Genomic DNA, 23258 nt, shown 5'->3' with positions numbered 1-23258 from the left:
CACGGTCAAAAGTTCAACGCGACGTGGGCGGTACCACACTAAGGGGCGGATACGGTCAAAGGTCAACGCAAAGTGGGCAGTCCCTCGCAACGTGGGTGGTCCGGAAGTAATTCAACACCCCTCCCCCTCTGCAAAGGTCAATGACCCCATCAATCATACCTGTCAATCATTTTGACACTATGACCCGCATATATACTACTGACACTTGACTGGAATGGCCACAATACATCTAGAAATGAAGATTAAATGAAAATTTTAAAAGGTCTCAATTTTTTATACATATATTTTTTAATTATGCATGTGTATTCATATATACGTAATTATAATATACACAGTGCACGCACACACACACATAGTATGTAAACAAAAACATGTAAACATTTTGCACAAATAATCATTTGACATCCCCATTATCCATGAGAATACCAGCCCAACCTCCTGTTTTATGCTCAGGAGCACAACACCACCATTACATTTGTTTTTTTTATCCTTTTAATTTTATTTTTATCCAGTGGATTTAATGTATACATTTTATCAGTATACGTGTTTAACCGTAATAACTCACTTTTAGAAGTCTGTAGTGAGGAAACTTTTTAAAATCCTGTTTGAATTTAAGACAGAGTAACTACTTTGTTCGATAATCAAAGAAACTTTAAATTCATAGAAGCCCATACCATCACAACCATATATAGAGAGTGGACCTGGCTGATAAACAGTGTTCTGCAGTATTAGAAGCAGTGGTGTGGTCTACGTGATATGCAGGCATACGCCATATACCCACTAGAAAAGATCAAGGATTTCAAGGACTTAAAAAAACATGAGTTACTTAACAACATCGTTTTGTGTCAGAAAAGTGCGACAAACTGACTTTTAAACCATTGGTGCAACCGGGAGATATTAAACAAAAGGAGATCATGAAAAGCAAGAAATTTAAAGTTATTTCAGTGTTTTTGTAAGCCTGCCTGTCACTACTCTACTGGTGCTTCGGATGACGCTGCAGCAGGTGTTACAGAAAATGAGCCCAACGAGGCTCATGCTACGCTGTCCCCCTTCACCATGATAGTGTTCCAGGGTCGCAATCTCATACTCTGTTCTCAGGATTGTGTTATACTTTCTGCTGATAACTCACCCCACTTAAAACCACTGCATATTCTTTAATAAAATGAGCATATTTGTTATCATTAACATAAATGTAAGGACAGGATATTCACAGGGTATTCTTTACATAATGTTGGTTGCCCTGCTGAAAAAATAATAGAACCCTGCCCAAAACACAATAGATGCAGATGGGAATCTATAGAACACCCATTAATGCCCAGGACATTTTTTTATTTTGTAATAGAAAAGGTTCCTAATGGTATTTTAGTGGAAACCACTTGAATTTATATCACAAATAAATCACTTTATAGCTGGGCTTTCACATGGATCACAAACGTGTATTGAAAATTGCCAGCTGATAAAACCTGTGCTTTAGGGATTGTATACAAATACCATCTAAGGCTAAATGCAACTCTTAACTGGCTGAGTTAGACAGTGATTAACAAAACCAGCAAGTCCCCCAGCTGTTATTGGCTATTGAAATCTTGCATGCAATAAATCTTTCAGAATGCTCATTACATATAGGCATACTCATTCCTGTGGTGCTCAGGGGTTGTCGATCTGGGACGGGTGAGTAGGCTGTGGAGTATGCTCAATACAAAAAACTAGACTACACCACTGATTAGAAGCCAACATACAGTACATTAAACATGTTTAATAATGTATCTGCTGTATACATACAGCATCTCACAGAAGTCAGTACACCCCTCACATTTTTGTAAATATTTTATAATATATTTTCATGTGACAACACTGAAGAAATGACACTTTGCTACAATACAAAGTAGTGACTGTACAGCTTGTATAACAGTGTAAATGTGCTGTCCCCTCAAAATAACTCAACACACATCCATTAATGTCTAAACCGCTGGCAACAAAAGTGAGTACACCCCTAAGTGAAAATGTCCACATTGGGCCCAATTAGCAATTTTCCCTCCCCGGTGTTATGTGATTCTTTAGTGTTAGAGGTCTCAGGTGTGAATGGGGAGCAGGTGTTAAATTTGGTATTATCGCTCTCACTCTCTCATACTGGTCACTGGAAGTTCAACATGGCACATCATGGCAAAGTACTCACTGAGGATCTGAAAAAAATAATTTTTGCTCTACATAAAGATGGCCTAGGCTATAAGAAGATTGCCAAGACCCTGAAACTGAACTTCAGCATGGTGGCCAAGACCATACAGCGGTTTAACAGGACAGGACAGGACAGGTAAAATGTGAGGGATGTACTCACTTCTGTGAGATACTGTAAATGTGACCCAGTTCTGTGAAACCCAGCCTAAAGTTTAAACCTTTCGCTGTCGGAGCCCTTTTTGAGCCTACACATGAAAACGCACTGTTAGAACAAAAAATGGCTGTAACTCATGAATTATTTGGAATACAGACCTACGGTTGGTCTTGTTTGAAAGAAGAAAAATAGCAGATTATTTCTAAGAAAAAAAATCACCAGAATTGTTTTTATTTTTTTAAAGGTACCTTGTTATGTGTATTGTAATAAAAAAATGAAAGGTTTATGTTTTTCTTTTATAAAAAAAAGACATACAAATAATTATGGATCAGCGCCAAAATTTCATAAGTCAAAGTCCCAAGGGTCACCAAGTGTTGAATCATGAAGTTTGGTCATGATACACCAAATTTTGAGGTGTCTGTGAGTTTTTTTAGCCGCTCTACCACCAAAATGCACTAGGGGGCCCATAGGCTTCCATTGGTTTTAACGCTTGATCTGAAATTTGACCACAACTGACATTGAGATGCTTTTTTTTTCAAATTAACAGACACAATGAAAAAATACAAAAGCACAGAAACAATATAAAAACAATAATTTTGTATGAAACTATACTTTTGTTGCACACTAATTTATGAATCAATTATCATTTATGTATCAATTTCTCTTCCAAAATAGATTATTCTTCTAAACACTGATCAAATGTGTATTCTAGAGTCTTAGGCCTTTCCAACGATATAATGTTTGTCATGATAAGATAAGATTTACATGCAAAGTATTGAAGTAAATGTAGGTGTTCCGCAGGATGTATATATTTTTGATATACACTCTTGTCATTTATGAATCAATTACACTTCCTACATACTTTATTTTATAAAACAATGATTAAACATGTATTTTAGAGGCTCAGACCTTTCCAACGATATATGTGACCCTGGACGACAAAACCAGTCTTAAGGGTCAATTTTTTCGAAATTGAGATTTTTTAATTATCTGAAAACTGAAGAAATAAGCTTCCTATTGATATATGGTTTGTTAGGATAGGACAATATCTGGCGGAACAACAACTATTTACAAAGCTGGAATCTGAGGGTGCAAAAAAATCAAAATATTGAGAAAATCGCCTTTGAAGTTGTTAATCTTAGGCACTGTAGCAGGCCATCCACTCACAAAAATAAAGTTTTTATACATATACAGTAGGAAATTTATAAAATATCTTCATGGAACATGATCTTTACTTAATATCCTAATGATTTTTGGCAAAAAGAAAAATCGCTAATTTTTACCCATACTGTCAGGGTTCTGGTAGACGGAGAGCACACCACGGAGGTAGATAAGAAAAAGGAGTTTATTTCAAAAACAGGAATATCCAAAAACAGGTAAGTATTTCAAAAACAGGAATATCCAAAAACAGGTAAGTATTTCAAAAACAGGAATATCCAAAAACAGGTAAGTATTTCAAAAACGGGTAAGTATACTTATCGGGGTAAAGAATTGCAGTGAAGACAACAAGACTGAACAGGGAAGAACAAAAAGGTGCAAACTTAAATAGAATCCTGATGATGTGATGCAGGTGTGGACTAATCAAAAATGGTGGATGTGCGGTGCATGCTGGGAAACTGAGTTCAGAACTCCGGGGAGAGGGAACGGGTGAAGCGAGCTGGCGGTGAGACATGGGGGGCGTGGCCGGTGGTGCTGAAACCGTTACAGTACCCCCTCCTCCATGGTCCGCTCCAGCGGACCTACCAGGGTGACGGGGTCGACCTCGAAGTCGAGGACCCGGACGTTCAGGATGGGTTTGGTGGAACTCTCGTAGGAGTGCTTGGTCTAGAATGTCAATCCGTGGTACCCAGGATTGTTCTTCAGGTCCGTAGCCCTCCCAGTTGATTAGGTACTCGAGGTGACCTCCCCGTCTCCTGGAGTCCATGATCTCCTCTACCCTGAAGATCTGTTGGGCGCGTCCAGAGGTGGTGGAGGAGGAGGCAGATCTGTTGTTACAGCAGGGTCTGTAGAGGAAACAGAAACAGGAGTAATAAAGGGTTTGAGAAGGGAAACGTGAAAGGAGGGGGAGATCCGGTAGTGTTTGGGCAGCTGGAGGCGGAAGGTGAGGGATTGATCTGTCGAGTGATGAGGAATGGTCCGATGTATTTGGGACTCAGCTTCCGGCAGGGTTGTCGCAGGCGTAAGTCCCTTGTGGACAACCAGACCCGTTGCCCTGGAGCATACTGGGGGTTTGGGGATCTTCGGGCGTCCGCATGGAGCTTCTGCCTGCGGATAGCCTGCTGGAGGTGGTGGTGAGCTGAGTCCCAGACCCTCTCGCTCTCCCGAAACCAGTGATCGACAGCTGGCACCGATGAGGGTTCTCCAGACCAGGGGAACAGGGGAGGTTGATATCCTAGGATACACTGAAACGGGGTGAGACCGGTTGAGGTCTGTCGAAGGGAGTTTTGGGCGTACTCCGCCCAGGGTAGGAAACGGTGCCAGCTGTGTTGGTGAGTATGGCAGTATGATCTCAGGTACCTCCCGATGTCCTGTATCTTCGCTCAGCCTGGCCGTTCGCCTGAGGGTGATATCCGGAGGTCAAGCTCACCGAGATGTTCAGTATTCCGAAGAAGGCCTTCCAGACCCGGGAAATGAATTGGGGACCCCTGTCTGACACAACGTCTTCAGGAAGCCCGTAATTGCGAAACACATGGGTAAACAGGGCCTCAGCCGTCTCTAGTGCAGTGGGGAGCTGAGTGAGGGGAATAACTTGCATGCTTTGGAGAACCTATCCACTGCCACCAGGATACAGGTGAATGTGTCAGACAGGGGCAGGTCGGTGATAAAGTCCACTGCGAGGTGAGACCACGGTCGTTGGGGTATGGGCAATGGGAGTAGTTTTCCCTCCGCAGGCGACGTGGTGTCTTTGCGATGGCGCAGACTGAGCATCCTTTGACGAATCGGCGATGTCCTGAGTCATCCCAGGCCACCAGTATCGGGCGGAGATGAGCGAGAGGGTGCGCTGTCTGCCTGGGTGTCCTGATCCCGGAACAGAATGAGCAGAGTCCACGAGGGTAGTGCGGAGCTCGGATGGCACAAAGATCCTACCCTCGGGACCTCCCGGCGGAGTAGGGTGTTGAGTTCAGCGATGTCCCGGTCGAGGGCCCACTGGATGGGGCAGACGAACAGGGCTGGAGGAAGCACTGGTTCAGGTTCGGTTAAATCTGGGGTGACGTAGTGTTGTCTGGAGAGAGCATCAGCTTTGCCATTTTGCGAGCCAGGTCGGTAAGTCACTTTGAAGTCGAACCGTGAGAAGAAGAGTGCCCAACGGGCCTGACGAGAATTCAGCCTCCGGGCCTCTTTGAGGTACTCCAGTTACGGTGATCGGTGATCAGGTGAAGGGATAGTTCCGCCCTCCAGCCAGTGTCGCCATTCTTCCAGAGCCAGTTTGATGGCTAGGAGCTCTTTATTCCCGATGTCGTAGTTTAACTCCGCCGGGGATAGCTTGCGGGAGAAGTAGGCACATGGATGGAGTCTAGGAGGCTTCCCCTGCGCTGAGAGAGCACCGCTCCTACCCCGGTCGAAGAGGCATCCACTTCCACGAGAAAAGGCAGGTCTGGGTCGGGTAGAAGTAGGGTAGGAGCAGTACAGAAGGCTTGCTTCATCTGGTCAAAAGCTTTGAGAGCTTCGGGATTCCAGGACAGGGATCTCGAGCCTTTTCCAGTCATGGCGGTGAGGGGAGCTGCAATAGAGCTGAATCCAGCGATGAAGCGCCGGTAGAAATTAGCAAATCCTAAAAACCGCTGCACTCCCTCACCGTATGGGGTTGTGACCAGTTCTGGACCGCCTCACCTTCCCCTGATCCATGGTAACTTGGTTGAAAGAGATGATATAACCCAGAAATTGTATGGTGGATTGGTGAAACTGGCATTTCTCGAGTTTCAGGTATAGTTTATGTTGGCGTAGGGTTGGAGGACGATGGAGACATGGGTAACGTGAGCGGGTCGAGAGCGGGAGTAAATAAGTATATCGTCGAGGTAAATTATAACGAATTTCCCCAGCAGGTCCCGGAAGATCTCATTCATAAAGCTCTGGAACACTGCTGGGGCGTTCACCAAGCCGAAGGGCATGACCTTATATTCGTAATGACCGTTGGGAGTCACAAAGGCCGTTTTCCATTCGTCACCTGGGCGAATCCGAATCAGGTTGTAGGCGCTTCTTAGATCCAGCTTGGTGAACAATGTGGCATGGCGTAACTGTTCCAGGGCGGCAGGTATCAGGGGAAGAGGATAGGCGAAGCGCTTGGTGTGACGATTGAGAACCCGATAGTCTATGCAGGGACGAAGACCTCCATCCTTTTTCCCTACGAAGAAGAAGCTTGACGCGGCAGGGGAGACAGACGGTCGGATGAAACCTTGTTGTAATGCCTCCTCGATATACTCCTCCATGGCCTTCTGCTCCGGGATGGACAAGGAATAGATCTTTCCTTTGGGCATTGTGGCCCCAGGCAGCAGCTCAATGGCGCAGTCCCATGGCCGGTGAGGAGGCAGCTCCGTAGCCCTCAGCTTGGAGAAGACGTCCTGGAACGACCGATAATCTACGGGAACCTCCCCGGAGTTGAGGACCTCAGGACTTCGACGGTAGTGGCTAGGATGGGTAGTACCGGTTTTAGGAAAGTTTCCTCCTTGATCGGGACCCTGGTGTTGGCGGGGCGACCCGCCCATCCGGATATGATGCCAGTGCGCCAGTCCACGATAGGTTGACGTTCCATCAGCCAGGGTCGTCCCAGGACGATATCGGAGGTGGACCCCTCCAGTACCCAGAAGGAGATCTTCTCCGTATGCCTGGGAGAGATGTGAAGGGTGATGGGTGGGGAATGGTGTGTGATCCGACCTCGGCCCAGCGGTTTTCCTAGGATGTCTTGCACAAACATGGTCCTCCCGTTCCTTAGGCGCGGGAAGCCCAACTGAGTAAGAAGATTCAGAGAAATGAAGTTCCCGGCGGCTCCAGAGTCAATCAGGGCGTGGACTGGAACAGAGAAGTTAGGTGCAATAATGACCACTTGGGTAAGAGCAAGGTGAGGTAAGGAGGCCGGTGTATGGATAGAACTCACCGCTGGTCGAGCCGGACGGACGGGGCAGACGGCTAGGCGATGACCTGACCCTCCACAGTACAGACAAAGGTTAACTCAACTCAACTTTATTTATATAGCGCTTTTACAATTTTCATTGTTACAAAGCAGCTGTACATGAGACACATTGACTACAAGCAAAACAATCAAAGTTGTACCTGCAAAAACAAGAAAAGGTTGAAAACACAGAAGACAGACACACCCACACACAAAACACTCCACACACACAACACGCACACGCACCAACACACACAGACACAGAGACACACACACACACAGCGACACACACACACACACACACACACACACGTACGTACACAGACAAGTACGCACACACACACACGCTCAGTGAGAGCACACATTTAGGATAAAGGAGAGAGAAGCACAGGTCAAATATAACAGATAATAAATTCCTATATGCAATATTAATTAAGTAAAACTTTAAGAATTCTAAAGCAGCCCCCCCGGTCAGGCAGATAGTGCAAAAACAGTATGCAAACGGTGGCGAGGAACCCAAAACTCTAATCGAGAAAAAAAACCTCAGGAGAACCAGGCCCAACCAGGGGATTCCAGTTCCCCTCTGGCAAAAGCTGCTGCCTCTGCACAAGCTCCAGAGAACTTGCACAACAAGGCTAAATAAAATAAATAAACTTAATAATAAAATAAATTATAGTTTAAGATTATCATTAATAATCTAATAGCATTTGAAATTTTGTGGTGAAGACATGTCAAGAGACCGCGTCCTTCTTTATCCAGCTCTATCATCTCAGCTCTTGTCAGGTCCCCACTTCCCATTCTCCGCTCTACCATCAGGTCAGGCCATGAACTGCATCCTGCTCGCTGTGGTAACCTTGGAACAATGAGACAAGACTGGCTGAGAGTAGAGTACTGTTCTGTACTCTTTGATGCAACAAGTACATCAGTTGTGTTTTTGGTTCCGGTTGATCTAACTAATGCAGCCTAAACCCTCTGAAGATTTATATTATGGAAGAGTAGTGTATGCAAGATTAAAAAGATGCGTCTTTAGTCTAGATTTAAACTGACAGAGTGTGTCTGCCTCCCGGACAGTGCAGGGAAGACTATTCCAAAGTTTAGGCGCTAGATAGGAAAAGGATCTACCACCTGCACTTGATTTTGAAATTCTAGGTATTACCAACTGACAGGACGCCTGAGAGCGTAATGCACGTGAAGGACTGTAATACAAAAGGAGTTCATTCAAGTACTGAGGAGCTAAACCATGTAAGGCTTTATAGGTAATAAGCAAGATTTTAAAGTTAACGCGATGCTTTATAGGTAACCAGTGCAAGGTTGACAGAACCGGGCTAATATGTTCATACTTTTTTGTACGTGTAAGAACTCGAGCTGCCGCGTTTTGGACCAATTGGAGTTTTTGTAATAAGCCTGCAGGGCAACCACCTAACAGTGCATTACAGTAATCTAGTCTTGATGTCATGAATGCATGAATTAACTTCTCTGCATCTGAGATTGACAGCATATGACGTAGTTTAGATATATTCTTAAAATGGAAAAACGCAATTTTACAGGTGTTGGCGACGTGGCTCTCAAATGACAGATTACTATCGAATAGAACGCCAAGATTCTTTGCTGACGACGAGGGTTTTATGGAACATCCGTCAATAGTTAAACAGTATTCTTGGTTGTTACTTATAGCAGTTTTCGGTCCAATAAGTAACACTTCCGTTTTGTCCGAGTTCAGTAATAAAAAGTTGTTACTCATCCAGTTTTTTATATCGACTATGCATTCCATTATTCGATGGAACTGCTGTGTTTCATGAGGCTTCGAGGAAATATAAAGTTGAGTATCATCAGCATAACAGTGAAAGCTAACTCCGTGTCGCTTTATTATATCTCCTAGAGGTAGCATGTATAATGCGAAGAGCAGAGGCCCTAAGACTGAGCCCTGTGGTACACCGTACTGGACTTGCGATTTGCGTGACACCTCATTGTTTATTGCTACAAATTGAAAACGGTCGGATAAATAAGATTTAAACCATTTCAAAGCTATTCCCTTAATGCCGACATAATTTTCGAGTCTATGTAGGAGTGTGCTGTGGTCAATGGTATCGAATGCAGCACTAAGGTCTAGCAGCACCAATAACGAGATACAACCTCGGTCAGACGCCAATAGCAGATCATTTGTAACTCTGATCAAAGCAGTCTCTGTACTGTGACATGCTCTAAATCCAGACTGGAATTCTTCATTGATGTCATTCCTTTGGAGGAAGGAGCATAATTGAGTTGAAACTACTTTTTCCAGAACTTTAGATATGAAAGGTAGATTCGATATAGGCCTGTAGTTCCTTAGTTCTCTAGGGTCGAGTTGGGGTTTTTTGACAAGGGGCCTTATAACAGCCACCTTATATGCTTTAGGCACATGTCCTAATGTCAGAGATGAGTTAATAATACCAAGAAGAGGATCTATAATTTCTGGGAGCATCTCTTTCAGTAGATTTGTAGGTATAGGGTCTAGTATGCATGTTGTTGATTTAGATGATCTAATAATTTTAGACAGCTCATCTTGATCTACGGTATAAAATAATTGCATTTTCTCCTTAAGGGCGCTGTAGTTAGTTTGTTCAGCGGGTTTCACTTCTGATTGCATTGTTATAATTTTTTCTCTAATATCTTGGATTTTATATGTGAAGTAGTTCATAAATTCATCACTGCTATGCTGATATACAGGATCAGAAGTCACTGACGATTTATTTTTTGTTAATTTAGCCACCGTGTTAAATAAAAACCTAGGGTTGTGCTGGTTTTCTTCTATTAGTGATGAAAAGTAGGCGGATCTAGAAGTTATTAGGGCTTTCCTGTATTTTCGAATACTATCCTTCCATGCTGTACGAAATACCTCTAATTTAGTTTTCTTAAAGTTGCGCTCCATTTTTCGGGCCGCTTTCTTTAGAGCCTGAGTGTGTTCATTATACCACGGTGTGGGGCTGCCATTTTTAATCTTCTTTAAACGTAGTGGAGCAACTTTGTCTAGCGTTACCGAGAAGGTGGAATTAAAATTTTCAGTGGTAATGTCAAGATCTTCAACGTTATTTCTCATGATTTGAGACAATTCGGGCAGATTATCGAGAAACGCATCTTTGGTAGTTGAAGTTATTGTTCTACCATATTTGTAACAATGAGTTTTATTTGAGCCGTAGGCCAGTGAAGCAAACATAATACCAGATAATGATCCGAAATGTCTTCACTCTGCTGAAGGATTTTAACGTCGTCCACATTTATACCGTAAGACAGTATTAAATCTAAAGTATGATTACGAAGGTGAGTGGGTCCTGACACATGTTGACTAATGCCCATGGAGTTAAGAGTGTCTTTGAAAGCCATTCCTAAGGCATCTGTAACGTTATCTACGTGGATGTTAAAGTCACCAACGACAAGGAGTCTATCTGCGGCCAGTACTAGTTCTGATAAGAACCCACCAAATTCTTTAATAAAATCTGTGTGGTGCCCTGGAGGCCTATATACAATAGCTAGAATCAATTTAAAAAGTGTTTTATCTTTAGTATTAGGTGTTGAAACATGAAGAACCATGACTTCAAAAGAATTATATTTAGAGTTCGACTTCTGGGAAATGCTAAGAGAGTTATTGTAAAGTGCTGCGACACCTCCCCCTCTGCCTTTTAGACGAGGCTCGTGTTTATAATAATAATCTTGGGGGACAGAGTTAAGGTTCCGCCTCCGTGTACGTTCCTCAGGACATAGTCGAAAACGATCCACATCCATGGGTTCTGGGTCTGAAGAGTCCGGGAAGCAGAGGTCGTAACCCGTGGAGGAAATGTACCGGGTGATGACGGCGAACAGGCTGACAGACGTTGGGCGATACTAATGGATCGTTGTATGAGAGCCTCCAGACCGACCGAGTCATCGTAGATGGCCATGTGTAATCGGATCGAGTTCTGTAGCCCTTGGCGGTAGACCGAGACAAGCGCCGGCTCATTCCATCCACTGGTCGCCGCAAGGGTGCGGAACTGGAGGGCATAATCCGCCACTGAAAGGCGTCCTTGTCGAAGCCTCAGCAGTAGATCGTGCACCGAAAGGTAATCCATTGCTTGGCCAAAGACCCCTTTAAAGTGCTCAAGAAAAGACTTCAGATTAGTGGTAAGTGGTCCTCCGGCCTGCCAAATCCCGTATGCCCAGTTCAGGGCCTTACCGCTCAGGAGGGAGATGATGAAGGCTACCTTGGATTTGTCCGTGGAGAATTGACCGGGGTGCAACTGTATGTAGAGCTCACATTGGAGACAGAACCCGCTACACTCCTCCACGGAGCCAGTATATCGGTTGGGTAGGGCCATGGGACTAGACGCCGATGGTGGGTTAGACGGAAGGAGTGCAGGTGCGGGTTGGTTCCGGAGTAGGGTGACCAGTTCAGAGAGGGGATCAGAGGGAGCTGGAGGTGAAGGACCGGGAGAAGTCTGTGGTGTGGTCATGGTGTGGGTTCAGTCTACTGTCAGGGTTCTGGTAGACGGAGAGCACACCACGGAGGTAGATAAGAAAAAGGAGTTTATTTAAAAACAGGAATATCCAAAAACAGGTAAGTATTTCAAAAACAGGTAAGTATACTTATCGGGGTAAAGAATTGCAGTGAAGACAACAAGACTGAACAGGGAAGAACAAAAAGGTGCAAACTTAAATAGAATCCTGATGATGTGATGCAGGTGTGGACTAATCAAAAATGGTGGATGTGCGGTGCATGCTGGGAAACTGAGTTCAGAACTCCGGGGAGAGGGAACGGGTGAAGCGAGCTGGCGGTGACGACATGGGGGGCGTGGCCGGTGGTGCTGAAACCGTTACACATACCATGTATTTTTGCCGATTACTAAAAATGTTCCTGTGCTACTTAAGACTGGTTTTGTTGTCCAGGGTCACGTATAGTTTGTCATGATTAGATTAGAATTTTCACAAAAATATGGAAGCAAACATGGGTGTCCCGTATACGGGGCGGTGACAAGTGAAAGGACATAAAAAAATCTAAGCACACTCTTTATAAAAAAGAAACAATTACTCTTCCTACATAAATTATTTGAAAAAACACCAAAGAAATCTGTATTCTAGAGTCTTAGACCTTTCCAATGATATATAGTTTGTCATGATTCAATTAGAAATTACATGCACAATATTGAAGCAAACGCAGGTGTCCCAAATACGGGACGGTGACAGTTAAGGTTAATTACCAAAAGGTAATTATGGCATACCAAGCATCAACGTTTGATTTCAACCATTGACTGCACTATGATTTAAAACTTTGACATGGTGTTACTCAATCAGTATAAAATATATCAGGATTATATTTTCACAGAATATTATTTACACTATGTAGAATGATTTTATGTAGAAAACCAGAAATTACAAAAAAATATTTCATCTGGGATTTTACAGACTGGGTCACAAATAAGCTACAGTATGAGCAGCTACCGATGGCTTTCCATGTGTCATTAAATAAAGCATTAGCACTGCATTAGCATTTCCTACCTAAGTAAAATGAAAAAAAAAATAGGTTCAGCAATTCTCAAATAGATTAATAATCACCTATTTGTCACCAAATTGCAACATTCTGTTCAAGACACGCATAGTCTTGTAAAAAAAAGTGGTTGATGCGTGACACACCACAGTATGAGTGCAACTAAATGACTAGAATGCTTTATGATAAAGTGCAGCTATAGATAACAGGGAACTGACAAGGGTGCTTAATAACTGCAAGTACTGTAGGAGCATGCTTTCTCTGCGGGATCCAACACCTGTCCCCTGTTTATGGTCTATAACTGGGCCATTAGGAGACTGCTTAGAGTCCCAATATCCTCCAGCACCCTGTATCCCAGACCAGAGAAACAGGGATTACCACCACCATATGGCCCTTAATTAATGGCGATGGGCCTTGCTGTAGACAATTATCACTCATCTATTATCACTCATGTCCTGGTACATTTTGTGAGGATTCAGAAAAAAAATATTTTGATGTATTACATGAATGGTTTGTGAGATGACCATTTTATGTACACGCGTATATAATTATTGAACCTGCAATAACTGTTATTACATAACAATTATTGTGTGTTCAGCGGGAGACAATAGGAAACTAATTTAAATTATTATTATTATTGGTGCTGTGCTTAATATTTACTGAATGAATATGTTTCACACAGTAGCTCCAAATGGGATGCAAATGCGCCAAATATTATACTTATTATTTAGAACAATTTATTTTTCATTTTAAGACCATGCATTCCATTCTTAGTTATTACTGTAGTAAGTGCATGTAATTTGAAACAAAGACCATAAAATAAAGTATTAACATTTGGTCTAATTTATAATACAGTTAGTTTGCCATGAAAATAGCCCTTGTTGCTGATATTGCAATAAATAAAATAAATATAAGAAAAGAGATTTAGATTTAAAGGGAGAATTTAAAGTGGCCTAAATTAAGAAAAAATGTTTCCTATACTAGACTACACATAAAAGACTTAACAGCATGTTCATTCATATTGCTTTTATAATAATTTTTGCTTTCCTTTTTATTCTACACTTCTTTAATTTGTTTTATTAGCTGATGGGCCATATTACCAGGATACAAGGCCGGATTGGCTAATTTGGAGGACCTGGGCTGCGTTTCCCAAAAGCATCGTAAGCATAAATAGATCGTAAAAACGATCGTAGAAGTGACATAAATATTACGGTCTGTTTCCCAAAAGCATCATAACTTAAGTAGCACTTGAAGATCATCGTAGATCTAAAAGCCGTAAATGCATCGTAAGAAGACAGATTTATGAGGTCACCTGCAGGACAACCAGAGAATTGTGCTTAAACTTAAACACGCCTGTATGTAACTTATCATGTTTTTATTTATTTCGTTTTTTTGTTTGTTTAATTATTTTAAATTACTGAACTAAATTACTAAACAATACAGTACAATAAATATTAAATCACTGAACATACATTAATAAAGTAAAGAATAAAAAAAAATCTTCTAACAAGGGATGCATGTTTGTTGATGGATTGCTGTATTAAAGTTACTCCACATTTTATGCAAAGTAAAAATGTTGTGTTTAAAAGAGAAATGGTCAAAATGTTTTCTTGGTCAGTGTCAGTGTCTTTGTCTTTCTCCTGCTGCTGTTTAGTGCAGACATGATTTCTTCTTTGAGACTATTGTGAACTATCCTCTAATTATTTAGGGGAATCATGTGATTAAAGGTTTTCAGGCTGTTACAAACTTTATATATTACACACTGCCTATGATGTTCCAACAACTGCAGAAGGCAATACTTAAAGAAACTGAATGCCTGATTTGCTGAGAAATTGCATTGATTAGCTCTTCCCTTTATCATTCTCTAATTGAAAGGTTCATATTCATAATGAACAAACTTTGTGCTTATTATTAATAAAGTTCTGGTAATGTATATGTACAACAAACATTTTGTTTGGAGCTAGAAGGCTAGATAATACATAGGCCCTAATACAAATTTAACTTGAAATTGCCACCTCCACACCACCCAAAGTGTAATAAAATGTGGTTCAACAAACACAGCATTTTTTTTACTTTGAATTTAACTTTTTATTTCCCCTAGAACGTGCTAAATATATTGCACAATTACAGTATATATCTCCTATCTACACATAGAAAAAGCATTACACGTTGCACAAAAAATATTTTAAATAACATTAAACAATATTCATCTACCACATGCACATCGGGTGAAAATAATTAGCAGAAACATTTCGAAAACAAGCGCGTGCTACAAAAACGAGCCATTGTATAAGGTGACATTTCAGCACCTGACCAACGGATAGCGACTAGTAAGTAGCACTTAAAGCACTGCTACGTGCAGTCATGTTAAGTACATTTTTGGGAGACGCACATGATGAAACGATGACAAACGTACTCAAATTGGCTCGTAGAAAATGCTCTTAAGTGCTAAGATCCATCGTTATCGGGAAACCCGGCCCTGGAAGATTCCCGGTGGGCCGGTCTGTTTTTGTGCCTCGAGGGCCGCTACAGGGGCGGACAGGCCATCAGGCATACGAGACACATGGGCCGAAATGCAAATACGGGCAGACAGATTAGGATTAGATTAGAAACACGAATCGGAATGACAGCATCTAACAATGACAGCACTAGAGGAATCCTGCGGGATGGGAAACAAAATCAGTATTCATCACGGGATTGGGACGGGACAGGAAAAAAATTCAGCAGGAGTGGACGGGATTGGGAATCGTTTTTACGAAGCTGAAAACGGAAGGCGCATTTGACAGCGTTCAAGACGAGGAACTACGATACAATGCTTTATATAAAGACATGCAGCTGTACAAGTACAATGCTTCGATTGGTTGGTGTGGTATTTGTCCCTATGGCTTTCAGTTCAATAAAACTATATTTTGGATGTCTACTTAACTAAATTGGACACTGGGAATGTTGTGATCTTTACTGCATTGTTTACTGTAACTGACAGATTCTGGCCCCCCCAAAAAAAACACAACACGGGATTGGGAGGGAATGGGAGTTATTCTTCTGGGCTTGGGACGGGACAGGATTTTCCACCAGTTTTTTTCAAGGGATTGGGAAGGGATGGGATTTTTTTGTTGGAGTGGGATTGGAGAGGTTTGAAAATTCACTCCCGTGAAACCCTATAGACAGCACTGGAATTTTGTTCTGTCTAAAACTTCACATCCCAATACATCAGTCAACCACATGAAATCTGTTGAAGCCTCTTTACCTCCCCTTCCCCCATTGCCACTCACTCTGGCTGGGACTTCAGTCTTTGAAATTCCTGCCACGCTTCCAGCCCAGCTGACATCTTTCTCCAGACAGCATAAATTAAGATTGCACAATACGAGACTTGATGCAGCAGCCAGTGAACTCTCTTCTCGCTGGCCAGGCTCAATGGTGCACAACTAGGGCAGCAGGAATTCTAAAAATACACAATACATAGCTGTTCACTCCTATGTTTCCTCCCTCAATGCAGACACGAAGATGAGTGACAGGATTAAAAGAGGAGAATAAGACAAGTAAAAAGAGATACATTTAATGCAATAGCAAATGGCTTTTCTATGATCTTTATAATCATGCAGCATGAGAAGACGCCAAAAATGACAGATGACATTTCAACCCCATTAAGCAAGAATATTGTGAAAATCACTGCAGCACATCCAGTTGTTACACATGATGACTAATTCCTTTTATAAAGCAGTAGCAACAGCACAGTAATAAAATACACTAATGTTAAAAAAACAGTTAATTTATTAATAATAAACAGCTTTTTAATTAATTATAATACATTTTTAACTTTAGGCTGTTTGCTGTTATAAAGCAATGCAAAAGCTTATCAAATTTCTGTGTATTTTACATTTAATTATAGCTGAAATAGCAACCATTTCTCACTCCCGACTCATCACATATTGACCCTCGGTCAGCACGCCTTGACTTCACTTTTGAATGTGCAGGGTACCCCTTTGATGTTGTTTGTGAGAATGTGTTGTAAATAGACACCCAGAATTAAATCACAACACACCTATTTACATATCATGTTTGTTCTTGCATTTATTTGTAGTTAAGCACAAATAGCAAGTTTTAAGAGGCTGGCCTTTCTGGTCAAACACACACTTGCATACACACAGGGCTGCATGGGTGGGGGTGTGGTGGGATGACATTGGGCTCAGAGGTGAGCAAGGTTGACAGGCTGAGGTGTGACGTGACCTGGGGTTTTGTCATGTGCGTATGTGTGTGTTTATGTATGCAAGATATATATTTTTCTCTCCTCTCTGTCAGGGGAGTGTTTTCTTGGGAGTTGGTTGAGGGTTAGATAGCATTGTGTTTGTGTGTCTGTCTCTCTGGGTGGGTGGAAAGGTCAGTCACAGTCCCCTTTGCAGCGGTAATGGCTGACAGCTCTATGTCTGCAGACGTAAACAACCCTAGATAAGCAGCGCTTCACAGGGACGCCAGCTGCAAAATGCTAATCTCGTTTAAATTTCTCTGTCTTCTATTCAGCTTGTATTATCTTATCTCCAGGCCCGCTTTTCCATGCATGCCTTTGGAACCTTTATCCAACTCTGCTCCTCTTAAACAGCATAATTGTTTTGCTAATAAACATTTTGCCTGGATGGACGAAGCAAAACATTGCATCATCTTAAACTTATAATAATTTTCATCACCACCCTGATGTGCACATTAAAAAAAGTTTAATTAAACCTTTTTCGGTGGAACCGTAAAGAAGAGTGAGGCAGGGGATGGCATCAGAGCCCAGGATAATGACATTGGAAGGTTGATGAGGTCACTTGGCTGATGTCACGGTTCAGCAGAAGGAAAACAAGGAGTGGATCCACGTGCAGTATATACTTTAATGAAATCCACAAAAGGGTAACACCGGACTTCAGTGGACTTCAGTGGTGAACCGAGGCACCAGCAACAGGGCGTGACAGCTGCGCAGACACTGCACTGTTTATCTTCCCTTTCCTCCTCACAGCATTTCTGTAACTGGGAGTTGAATCCGGAGCTGCTGGATACTTTGGTGGACCCCATGCCCTCATGTTTCTGCATGTAGGCACAGTGGCACAGTTTTCAGAATTATTTTAAGCCATTTCACTATGTTATGTATCACGGTTTTCTCTATAAGTAAATTAATAAGCTAATAAAATTTACAATATAATAGCAATATATTTGCCCAGATGAAAATTACTTCAGTGTACTATTCACTAATTAACTATATACAAAAACCTACAGTAGATACTCTAAACCATACAGGGGAAAAAAACATAAAATTACAGTATAATGTACAACTATGTTAATAAACCAGTATTTTACCAGTATTTTTTGTTTTGTTTTTTTCTTTAGTTTTTAAGTCTAGTTATATTTAAGTACTATTTTCAATAAAGTAATATTTTTAATAATAAGTATTATTTTTTATATAATTTTACTAACACGTTTTACTTCAATTTACTAAATTGAACAATATAGTTAAATGGTAAAATGTGTGTGTTATAGCTTGTTTAAGTTAACCGGAATTTAATTTTTTTATATCATTTTACTAACACGTTTTACTTCAATTTACTAAATTGAACAATATAGTTAAATGGTATGCCTGATCACTGACAACGATGAGACGGCCTACAGAGAAGAGGTGCTTGCTCTGACACGCTGGTGCCAGGAAAACCACCTCTCACTCAACACCAACAAAACCAAGGAGTTGGTGGTGGATTTCAGGAGACAGAAGAGAGAACAAACCCCCATCATCATTGACGGGACACCTGTGGAGTGGGTCAGCAGCTTTAAGTTTGGATAGTGTGGCTCCTTTTAAGACTCGGAAAATCCCTGCTGTTAATACATCTCCGTGGATAAATCACGCAATCTGCAGTTTCAGGCGTGTTTGTCGGAAGACTGAGCGTCTGTGGAAAGCTACTCAGCTCCAAGTCCATCGCCTGCATCTTAAAGAGCTCTTGTCATATTTGAATGAGATGATTAAAGATGCTAGAGCACCGTATTTCAAGAATCTGATAACTACTGGCAAAAGGAATCCGAAGGCTATGTTTGAGACTATTAACAGCATTGTTTCTCCTGTTACATTGCCTGTTCCTGTGTTTTCTATTGAGGACTGCAATAATGTTTTATCTCATTTTGTGGATAAGGTTATGGCTGTCAGGAATAGCATTGTATCATCAGTAAACGCACTTAAAGTAAATTCTGAAGGACTTCAAATCTTGGATTCCTTTTACTCTATTTCTCTAAATGATATAATTAAGATAGTGAGTATGATGAAGCCTTCCCAAAGCCCTGTGGATATTTTGCCTGCATCTATGGTTATGAAATTCATTACATCTATTGGCCCATGTTTGGTTTCAATTATAAACCTTTCTCTAAAGCTGGGCCAGGTCCCTAGGTGTTTCAAACATGCTATTGTTCAGCCTCTCTTGAAAAAGAGTAATCTTGATGCAACATCATTGAACAACTATAGGCCTATTTCTAAATTGCCGTTCATCTCTAAAATTTTGGAAAAGGTTGTGGCAGAGCAGTTGAATGCTGTTCTGGACGACCACAACATCTATGATAAATATCAATCTGGCTTTCGTAAAAAAACATTCCACTGAAACTGCCCTACTTAGGGTCTCAAATGACATTTTGATGGTCTCTGATGCAGGTGATTGTTCTGTATTAGTTTTGTTAGATCTTAGTGCAGCATTTGACACGGTTGACCACTGCATTTTGATTAATAGACTGTACTCCTTGGTGGGCATTTCCGGGTCAGCTTTGGAATGGTTATCCTCCTATCTGTATGATAGGAGTTTTTCAGTGTCTATAGGATCTTATATGTCAGATTCTGTTCCTTTGTCCTGCGGTGTGCCTCAAGGGTCTGTGCTTGGTCCTCTGTTCTTCCATCTGTATATGCTTCCTCTTGGCAAGATTATTAACAGTTTTAAAATAATATCTTATCATCTTTATGCCGATGACATCCAGTTATATATTTCTTTTAGCCCTGATAGTCTAGATAAACTGTCAGTTCTGTAGAACTGTCTAGCCGCCATTAACAAATGGATGGCAGACAATTTTCTTCAACTTAATAATGATAAAACTGAGTTGTTGATTTTTGCCCCTAATAATATTACTCTTAAGATTAAGCAGTTTATGGGGGGCTTAGTACGGTCTGACCGCAGTGACATAAGAAACCTGGGTGTCATCTTTGACAGAGCTACCTGCTTTAACAGTCATGTAAAGTCTGTAGTTCGTTCATGTTTTTTCCATCTCAGGAACATTGCTCAGATTAGATCTGTGGTCTCAAAAAAGTGATGGAGATGCTTGTCCATGCCTTTATCTCATCTCGCTTGGACTATTGCAATGTTCTGTATACTTGTTTGAACAAATCGTCTTTGGAACGACTACAAGTTGTATAGAATGCAGCTGCAAGACTTTTGACTAGTTCTAGCAAGAGGTCCCACATTACCCCTGTTCTTAAGGACCTTCATTGGCTCCCTATTGCTTTTAGAGTGCAGTTTAAAATTTTAGTAATTACCTATAGAGCGTTGCATGGTCAGGCACCTTCCTATATTCAGGATCTATTACATGTACATTCTCCTGGTCGGTCTTTAAGGTCCTCTGACTGGGACCTTCTAACTATCCCTAGAACACGTCTTAAAACGAAAGGTGACCGTGCTTTCTGTGCTGTGGCTCCAAGGCTATGGAACTCTCTCACTCTAATACTGAGATCAATGGGCTCTGTAGACTCTTTTAAAAACAACTTACGACGCACCTTTTTGGACAAGCTTTTAATTAATAAATACAGTTGGGCGGTTCTTAAATTTTTGAGACATTTGGTCTCTAATTGTTTTTTTTTGTTTGTTTTTTTAGTTTATATTTCCCTATACGTATGTTTGATTTGTTTTACTGATGTGTTTACTTTACAAAGCACTTTGTGATTCCTTGTCTGTTAAAGGTGCTATATAAATAAATGTTACTTACTTACTTACTCTCTGTCTATACACAGCAAAATCGCCAGTGTTACAAATGGTCAAATTAACTCTCACAGTGTTTATATAATCCACAATTTGAGAGTGTGGATTATATATACACTGTGAGTGTTAATTTGACCTTTTTAACACTGGCGATTGTACTGTGTACCATTCACCATGCACTTTATCACCACCACCACAATTTTTAGAAACTGGACTTCGATGTAGCATGCACTGTAACACAATAATACTCTGACAATATCTATTTATCAACCATTACATCTACAACCACTCTGTGCATTGTGGATTATGTGTATTATGTTGTATATTTTGCATTTTTTTGTATAATATTGTTTTATTTTAGTGTATATACTGTATATGAAAGTATACTGTTAACCAGACTTTTATTTTGATGGGTCCCCACAAAGGGTGTTTGACAGTAGCTTCTCTCACATGAAACAGTAGCTGTGTCTTAAACCGCTCCCTATCTCCTATATAGTGCACTATTTAGCGTTCACTATATAGGGAGTAGTGAATGATTAAACGAGTGAGTGATTTCAGATGCAGATATTGAAATACTGATGTAGTTGATGCGTTTGCATCCTCGTGTTGTGAGACGGAGATGCTGCGAGCATCACTCTTGCAGTACATGCCTCTTTACCATTCTTTCACTCATAAACACGCAAAACAAGCAGATTACATATTTAAACTGGATTCCGCTGAATTATTAGGGCCCTACATTTCTTTAATGTGTAACACATGTTCTTGGGTATCTCCTTATTCTTTGCACATTCATGACTGTTTTATATATATTTAACATACACAACACCAGACAATATAGGACAGTTTTATATTATTTTCTCACTACGTGAACATGACATGTATTTTCAACTCTCTCAACTCAACTTTATTTATATATGTGACATACCCTCCGAGAGATGGCAAGAGACTCGACTGATGGTTTTAATATTTATTGCTGTTTTAGAAAATCAGCTCCATAAACCAACGTGAGAACTGACAAAAACATGGAAAACAAAGCAATCACATTTGTGTCCCCTTCTGTCCACAACGAATGGTAAATGATCACTGTACTTACTGTGGGAATATTTTTCAGATAAAAGTATGATTTAAATATCAATATAATCAATAAGTGTTTTCTTTCATTAAATCATTGAGCTGTGTGATTTTGTCATGTGCTTGCTATCTTACTCAGTAAAATAGTTACTGTGGCAAATGGGGGTTGGAGCCATAAATTATCTAGATCAACACACACACACACACAAAGAGTGTTTTTCACATAAAATGTTATGAATCAATCCACTGCATATGTTTTAAGTATAATCATGAGTTGTGATGTGTTTTAATGAATCATAGGATTAAGAAACAACGCTACATAATTAAAAGCATTAGATGATTGAGTGTTTTCTTTTTACTGGAAGAATGTTGGGAATGTTAGTATATTGTTCGGCCACAGGAGACTGTTTTTAGGAGACCACTCCTTGGGGGAGGGTGTCCCTGGAGAACATTCCTCAATACTAGCGACTGACCACAGGATGTATGTTTTGAGAAGGTTTTATTTTTCAGGAACTAAGCAGATAAACGTGGCGTATGGTGATTGGTGGAAAGAGAACAACACTCCTTAAAAGGCAAAGGCGGGGTCAGAAGATAGAACGACGTCACATTCTGTATAAAATATGGGTGTCAGGAAATGGTTGTGTTGTTGGCTTTTTGGAGAGAGTGGTGATTTACTGGCAACCCAAAGCTTTGTTACTCCTTTTTACATCTGATAATAAACTTCTAATCGATTTTGAAGAACGTCTCTAGTACAAATTTTTGAACATGCAGGACTGCCTTTAAAGTCCAACAAATGGTGACCCCGAGACGTGATTTGACGAGACGTGATTTGATGAGAGACGAAGGCATTTTCTGCCAATTTCGTTCGGAACGGATTCAGATTCAACACACAGGTCGACCTAAAAATAAAAGGTAAGCAGAAGCCTGTTTATTCAAAATTCTGCTATTGAATATACCTAAATTGCTGTGTTGAATTTGATGAACATTCCGAGTAAGTACAAGTAAATTATAAAAAAGAAGTTTGAGAAATCAGATTTAAAAAGACATTACTGTAAGACGTTGCGTCACATAAGGAAATTGTGAGACGTTGCGTCAATCGTAAATTCTGCGGGTTAGAGGCCCTCGATTGAAATAAATCGTAAATTCTGCGGGTTAGAGGCCCTCGATTGAAATAAATCGTAAATTCTGCGGGTTAGAGGCCCTCGATTGAAATAAATCGTAAATTCTGCGGGTTAGAGGCCCTCGATTGAAATAAATCGTAAATTCTGCGGGTTAGAGTCCCTCGATTGA

At 41.0% G+C, this 23258-nt stretch overlaps 1 protein-coding gene across 1 annotated transcript in view; it reads right to left on the bottom strand.

Annotated features, from left to right (window-relative positions):
• The window catches only part of pparab (peroxisome proliferator-activated receptor alpha b), a 72728-nt gene that overhangs the window by 41083 nt on the left and 8387 nt on the right, over positions 1 to 23258 (bottom strand). The gene's annotated exons all lie outside the window — the stretch shown is intronic.

The sequence above is a fragment of the Triplophysa rosa genome, linkage group LG3 (assembly GCF_024868665.1).
Source record: "Triplophysa rosa linkage group LG3, Trosa_1v2, whole genome shotgun sequence".
NCBI lineage: Eukaryota > Metazoa > Chordata > Actinopteri > Cypriniformes > Nemacheilidae > Triplophysa > Triplophysa rosa.
The sequence above is the reverse complement of the archived record's forward strand: the minus strand, read 5'-3'. Positions and strand labels throughout refer to the sequence as shown.